The sequence below is a fragment of the Vombatus ursinus genome, unplaced genomic scaffold (genome assembly GCF_900497805.2).
Source record: "Vombatus ursinus unplaced genomic scaffold, bare-nosed wombat genome assembly UNPS02014812.1, whole genome shotgun sequence".
In the NCBI taxonomy this organism is placed as follows: domain Eukaryota; kingdom Metazoa; phylum Chordata; class Mammalia; order Diprotodontia; family Vombatidae; genus Vombatus; species Vombatus ursinus.
In genome coordinates, this window is record NW_020954590.1 from 46,824,338 (window position 1) to 46,831,491 (window position 7,154).

The window sequence follows — 7,154 nt, forward strand, 5'->3', positions numbered from 1 at the left end:
CTTCTTCTTCTTCTTCTTCTTCTTCTTCTTCTTCTTCTTCTTCTTCTTCTTCTTCTTCTTCTTCATCATCTTCTTCTTGTTCTTCTTCTTCTCCTTCTCCTCCTCCTCCTCCTCCTTTTTCTTCTCCTCCTCCTCCTCCTTCTCCTTCTTTTTCTCCTTATTCTCCTCCTTCTCCTCCTCCTTCTTCTCCTTCTTCTCCTTCTCCTCCTCCTCTTTTTTCTTCTCCTTCTCCTCCTCCTCCTTCTTCTCCTTCTTCTTTTTCTCCTTCTTCTTCTTCTTCTCCTCCTCCTTTCCTTATTCTCTTTCTTTCTTCTTCCTCTTTCCCTTTTCCTTCCTCTTCCCCTCCTCCTCCTTCTCTTTCTCCTCCTCCTCCTTCTCCTCCTCCTCCTTCTTCTTCTCCTTCTCCTTCTCCTCCTCCTCCTCCTTCCCCAGTGACCTTCTTTTGCTTCCAGAATCAAGTAGAAATCCTTCTCTCCCTCCTGCATCCTGCAATCCAACCAAATTGGTCTTTTCTATGTCACGTACATACAACACTCCAGCTCTTATCTCCATACTGTTCTCTATGCCTGGAATGCACTCCCTTTTCACCTCTGCCTCAGAGAATCCCTCCCTTCTTTCAAGACTTAGTTGTAGCACTGCTTTGTACATGAAGGCTTGTCTAATCTCCTCAACTGCTAGTACCCTCCCTCAAACTACTTTATATTTAACTGCCTTGTATTTATTATTTCTGTATTTATTCTGCACATACTCACATGTTCCTGTTGTCTCCCTTATTAGAATGCAAGCTCCATGCATGTAGGGATTGCTTCATTCTTTGTACTTGTATCTCAAGGGCCTTACACAGAGCCTGACACAAAGTGATGCCTAATAAATTATTGTTGATTAATTGTTTGATTGGAAGAATAGCACCTTGATTCTTACCTAATTCAACACTGAAATTCCTAGAACTTATTCAAAACTATAATTTACTTTAATTCCCTCTCTTCAAAGCTTCTTTCACAATCAATATATCAATTATCACAATTATCAATAAATTGGCTTTCTTGGGGCAGCTAGGTGGCACAGTGGATAGAGCACTGGCCCTGGATTCAGGAGGACCTGAGTTCAAATCCGGCCTCAGACACTTACTAGCTGTGTGACCCTGGGCAAGTCACTTAACCCCATTGCCTAACCCCCCCCCCCCAAATTGCCTTCTCTCAACTACTTGGGAGAGTAGAATAAGAATTCTAGTTGGGTGAGGGGTTGAGGTGACATGGGGCCTCCTCTTTACCTTCTCTAAAGCTCTACTCTTTTTTTTTTTTACTAATGAGGCAGAAGCAGGAAAAGAGATTATAATATCATATTTAAGCTGTTCATTTTTCATTAGCAACATAAGCCCTCCCCCCCATCACTGACTCTTCAAATCAGAAAAATATACTACTCTCCCTACCAAGAGAGAGAGTACCATTGCTCTTCCCTGGCAATTTCTAGCTGCTGAGTATTTCCATTTCATTTTATGACACAAAGGGTCCAGGAACATTTGGCGAGAGGGTTCTCTCACTTCTCTTAGCTCATATGCTTTCATTCAGGAAATATGGCAAACCTTTCTGCATGGTATTCCCCAGGTGTGTCCCTACTCGCAAGCATGTAGTTTATAAGATTACAGAAAAAGTTCTATTAGAAGGAGGAAAGCAAACCAGATATTTTTTGTGTAAACAATCATGTAAATCCCTAGAGTCCCAAACATGAGGGATCCTTTGGAGTAACACCTTGTTCTCCCAAGTTGTCTTTTAAACTGTTACTCTCTCGGCCAAGGGTGAGGTGTAGTACTTTTTTTCTCTTTCTTTAACTTTCTCATGTTCACTATGGCTTTCTTCATTTTGGTCACAAAATTCATGAAGTCTCTTTGTTCAGGAGAGAGCAGATCTTGGAGGTCCTGTATCTTTCAACATCATCCCCACTAGGAGACAGGAGGGTAAAATCTAGTTTTGAGTTCTTGTTTTGATTTAATAAATTTAAAATTTTAAAAACAAGGTAGAGACTATAGAATGGTTTTCTTTTTTTTTTGGCTAGGCAATGGGGTTAAGTGACTTGCCTAGGGTCACACAGCTAGTAATTGTTATGTATCTGAGGTCAGATTTGAACTCAGGTCCTCCTGAATCCAGGGCCGGTGCTCTATCCACTGCACCACCTAGCTGCCCCAGAATGGTTTTCTAAAAGAGATAATATTTACGTCTGTAGATATAGAGTTCTAGTCTAGGTTCTAAAACAACTGTTTACAGAAAATTAAATAATATAACAGCAGACTTTAAGAGATTATCTAAGGATATATTGATATTTGATACCTCTCTGTTCAATCAAAAATAAATACCAGCTGCTTTCAGTATTATTATTTATAGATGTGCCCCTACTTTATGCAAACTCAATGTAGGAAGTGCTTATTTGTTTCAAATGGATTGGGGAGAGTAGATTATTTGTTTCTTCAAAATTATTGCCAGAGTTTCCATTTCTTTTTCCTTGGCTTTTCCCTCTTTTCACCTTCTTGGATAATGAGCTCTGTCCACAGCTGTGTTTTGCTATTTGCATGCATGCTCTCAGGCTGCTACCAATCTCTTAAATCTGCAGTGTGGAAAGAAGGAAAAAAAGGAAGGGTTCAGAAAGGTTACCCATGAAATTTGCACATACCCTCCCCTTATTGAAGGATCTCACTATTTGCCTCTGATATAGAGCTTGAAGTTTCAAAAATCTAAGTTTATATCTGAATCTGATTTCTTTTAAAAATAAATCAATTTTATATCTCCTACATTTCCCCTGTTTCCCTTCATATATCCTCCTAGAAAGCCATCCCTTAATACAAAGAATTTTAAAAAAGAGCAAGAACAGGGAAAAATTGAGCCAATGAATACATTGAAACTGATAAAAAAAAACCCTATAAAAACCAATGAACACATTGAAAAGTCTGACTATAGAATTACATGCAATATTTCATGTCTATGGACTCCCACCCTCTGAGGAGTCAGAGAGGCATCTTCTCATTGTTTTTCTTAAAAATGACTATGGTTACCATCTATAAAGTGGATACTTCAAAGATACTTCTTTGTTTTTCTTTGTGTGAGTACATCCTCCACATAACCCCTTGATAACTTAATAGATGACTTTCAATAATTGTGTGGTCTAGAAATACATCATAGCTAATGTAGTGATATATCTCTCAGCAAATTTAGCTAGGCTGGTTCTCAGACAAAAGAAAACCAGACCATCGCTGAACCTGTACTCAAATCTTTGCCAACATGGTAGAACCTAACAAAATTTATTCATTGCTGGCCCATTTATTAGAAATGCAAGGTCACCTCTATGCCACCATGGGAAGAAAAAGTAAATATGTTTTTGAAAATCTATACATAAATCAATTTTTAAAAATGCTATAAAGAATCTCAGAGGATTCTGGGAAGATGGTGGAGTAGGTCAGAAAATTTCAAGCTCTCAAGCTTTTCCTCCACAAAAGAGATAAAATAGCGACTCTGGGTGAACACAGAGCCGTGAAAACAAGTAAGAGGAGGGGCAGAAGAGGGGTCATCCTGGGACAATTGGAGAAGATCTAAAGAAAGATCCCAGGACTAGATTTCCTCCCAGTGAAGAGTAAACACCTCCAAGTTAGGGTCAGCTTAAATGACAAGCAGCAAGCCTTAGGGCTAGCTGGTTTGGGAGGTTGCACCTAGCCTCAGGAACTTTTACCCCCGGGTCAGTGAGGGGAGCTGGGTATCTGCCCTGGGGAAGATCTAGGGAACTTCTGCAGTCAAGGAACGCCAGACCTAGCTGTGCGGCGGAGATGTAGTAGGGGCGAGAAGGAACCAGCAACATGCCAGGTGAGTGAAGAAGCAGGGGGATGGGACACCACTGGCTATGGAACTTATAGGAACCTGGAGGTCTTGGTTTGATTTCAAGCTTAGAAGGGAGAACTGAAGAGGATTAGAGGCACCACTCCCCATACTCCTGGACTAGAGGTGATAAAAAAACTAAATTATTGCAAAAAAAATACACAGGTAAAGGAGAGAAAATCCAACTGTAGAGAGCTACTATGGGAATAGAGAAGATTGGGGTTCATCTTCACAGGAGGATACTGAAGCAAAGAAACCCTCTTCTATCCCAAAGAGTAATGTCAAATGGTCACCTGTCCAAAAAGAACTCATTGAAGAACTTAAAAAAGACTTTAAAAATCAGATGAGAGAGATTGAGGAAGAACTAAAAAGAAAAATAAGAATAATCCAAGAAAAACAAGAAGATTATGAAAAGAAAGTCACCCAATTAGAAAAGGAGATCCAGAATCTTTAGGAAGAAAATGACTCCTTGAAAATCAGAATTGGGCAAGGCAAAGCCAGCAAAGTTGTAAGAGATGAAGAAATAAAAAAACAAAATATAAAGAATGAAAAATAGAAGGGAATGTGAAACATCTCATAAGAAAAACAATGGATCTAGAGAACGATCAAAAAGAGAAAACATAAGAATAGTTGGACTACCTGAAAGTTCTGATCAAAAAAAGAATCTTGATACAATAATACAAGAAATAATTTAAAGAAAATGTTCTGAAGCATTAGAACAAGAAGGGAAAGTAGAAGTAGAAAAAACCCACTGATCACCATCTGAAAGAGATCCTACAAGGAAAAGTCACAGGAATAGGATAGTCAAATTCTGAAAACCCCAGATCAAGGAAAAATATTATGAGCAACAAGAAAACAACAATTTACATATGGTGATACCACAATTAGAATTACACAAGACCTAGCAGTGGAAACACTAAAAGATCATGGGTCTTGGAACACTACATCTCGAAGAACAAAAGAACTGGGCTTTCAGCCAAAAATATCATACCCAGCAAAGCTAAGCATAATTTTGAATGAAAAAAAATTGACATTTGGTCAATTGTCAAACTTTCAGATCTTTGTTAAAAAAAACCCTGAACTTAATAGAAGATTTAACATACAAGAGCCAAGAGAAACATAAGGTACATACCAATGACCAATTACAAAGGACTAAATAAGGATAGAATGTTTACCTTTTATGTATGAAAAATGTAAAACCTATGTCTAAGATTGTTACTAGTAATTAGGTCACTTAAAGTAAGTTTGGGGTAGACCTGAATATGATATGACTTCAAAAAGTAAAACCATATTAGTACAGCTAAAAGAGTAGTTATCTTTAACAAATGAAATGCAAGAAGAAAAACCAAAACAGAGGAATTAGATGGGGGAGGGGGACTGTTAGTTCTGGAAACCTACTCTCACTGAGAATGGGTTTAAGAGGGAAAAATACATATACATTTAGAAGAGTATAAGAGTCTTCTAAATTTAAAAAGAAATAAAACTCTAAGGGGATAGGGAGGGGGGAGAGGATAAAGGAGGGATCTTTAGAGGGGAGGGTGTGGAATAGGTTAAAAGGCGGGGCATAGAAGGGGGTTTGGATTTAGGGGAATGGGAAGATAAGGGAGGGATTGCTGGAGTGGGAGTAGATTAAGCAATAGGAGGGTAAGGTAGCAGGTAGAAGTAAAGTAGAGGAGTTAGGAGAGAGGAAAAAAAGATATGTACAAACAAAAAAAAGATTAGGAGTAGAATCTCTTAGTATATGTTTATATATGTGTGTATGTATGTATGCGTATTTGTATATGTGTGTATATGTGTATAAGTGTATGTATATATCAGTACCTATATATAAATATATTCAGTGCTCAATTGTAGCCTTGGGGTGGTGGGAATGAACAAAGTAAAAAGTGTACAGCTGAGAACAAAAGAAAACCCACAAGGAATCAAAGAAAAGTTGGATAGCTTTCAACATAATGCACAGTATTTAACACAAAGGCTTTCTTGAAATGAAAATTTATTGCTATACATTTTGAATCCTCTCCTATGTTCTGCTGTGCACATAACTTTTTGTTTTTTTTCTTATTTTATATTTAAGTAAAAAAATGCTATAAGGGACATTACTATTTTAAAAAGTCTTATTAATCCTTTGATAAAAACTTTTTGATAAAGTGATAATTTTGTAAAACAAATAATCTCTTCTCCCCAGTCCATTTGAAACAAATAAGCATTTCCTACACTGAGTCTGCATAAAGTGGGGGCACATCTGTAAATAATAATGCTAAAAGGAGTTGTTATTTATTTTAGATTGAACAGAGAGGTTATCCAAGACAGGAATATTAGTATATCCTTAGTTAATCCCTTAAAGTCTGCTGTTATATTATTTAATTTCCTGTAATCAGTTGTTTTGGAACCTAGACTAGTACTCTATCTCTACAGACCTAAGTATTGTCTCTTTTAGAAAACCATTCTGTAGTCTTTACCTTGTTTTAAAAATTTTAAATTTATTAAATCAAAATCCAATGCCTTCTTAGGGGGTATCATAGTATTTTTTCCTCTTTTCTCTCTCTCGTCTCATTTTTTTAAAAGAGCAGAAATAAATAATAAACTCTATACACCCACGCCCCCTTTTTTGGTAGAAGCAAATAATTGGAAGCAAAGTTAGAGACCATCAACTGAAGAATGCTTAAACAAATTGTAGTACAACTAGATGCCTATAAGTGCAAATAATAAATACCCTGATGTGGCTTCATTATTCAAATTAGAATTTGATTTGCAATATTCAAATTCAAGTTGAACTTCATATTTCCACTGGGCTAAAACCAATTATCATATTTTACATAATTATAACTTTGAATAGTGTGATTTGAACAGAGACCATTTCAGGTGATTTATTATTTGTACTAATTAGACCTAACTATATATAAACTTAGTGGAATAATAGTGCTTCTTAAATGATGAATATGAGGAATTCAGAGAAACATAGGAAGATTTGTGTGAATTGATGCAGAGTAAAGTAAGCAGAACTACACAACAATATACACAGCAACACAATAATATAAATGAAAGATTTGAACTGTATTTAATTACAATGACTAATTTTGGCCCTGGAGAAAAGATGTGAAAATGTACCACCTTCCTTTTTTTGAGGTGGAGGGCTATGGTTGAAGAGTATTACATCTATTTTTAGATGTGGTCAATGTGTCTATTGGTTTTGCTTAATTTTTTTTTTACTTTGTAACCAGGGAGAACTCACAGAGAAATACTCTTATCTGACCTGAAGGACCTGGTTATACTTTGGGAAACACTGGTTTGTTGTTT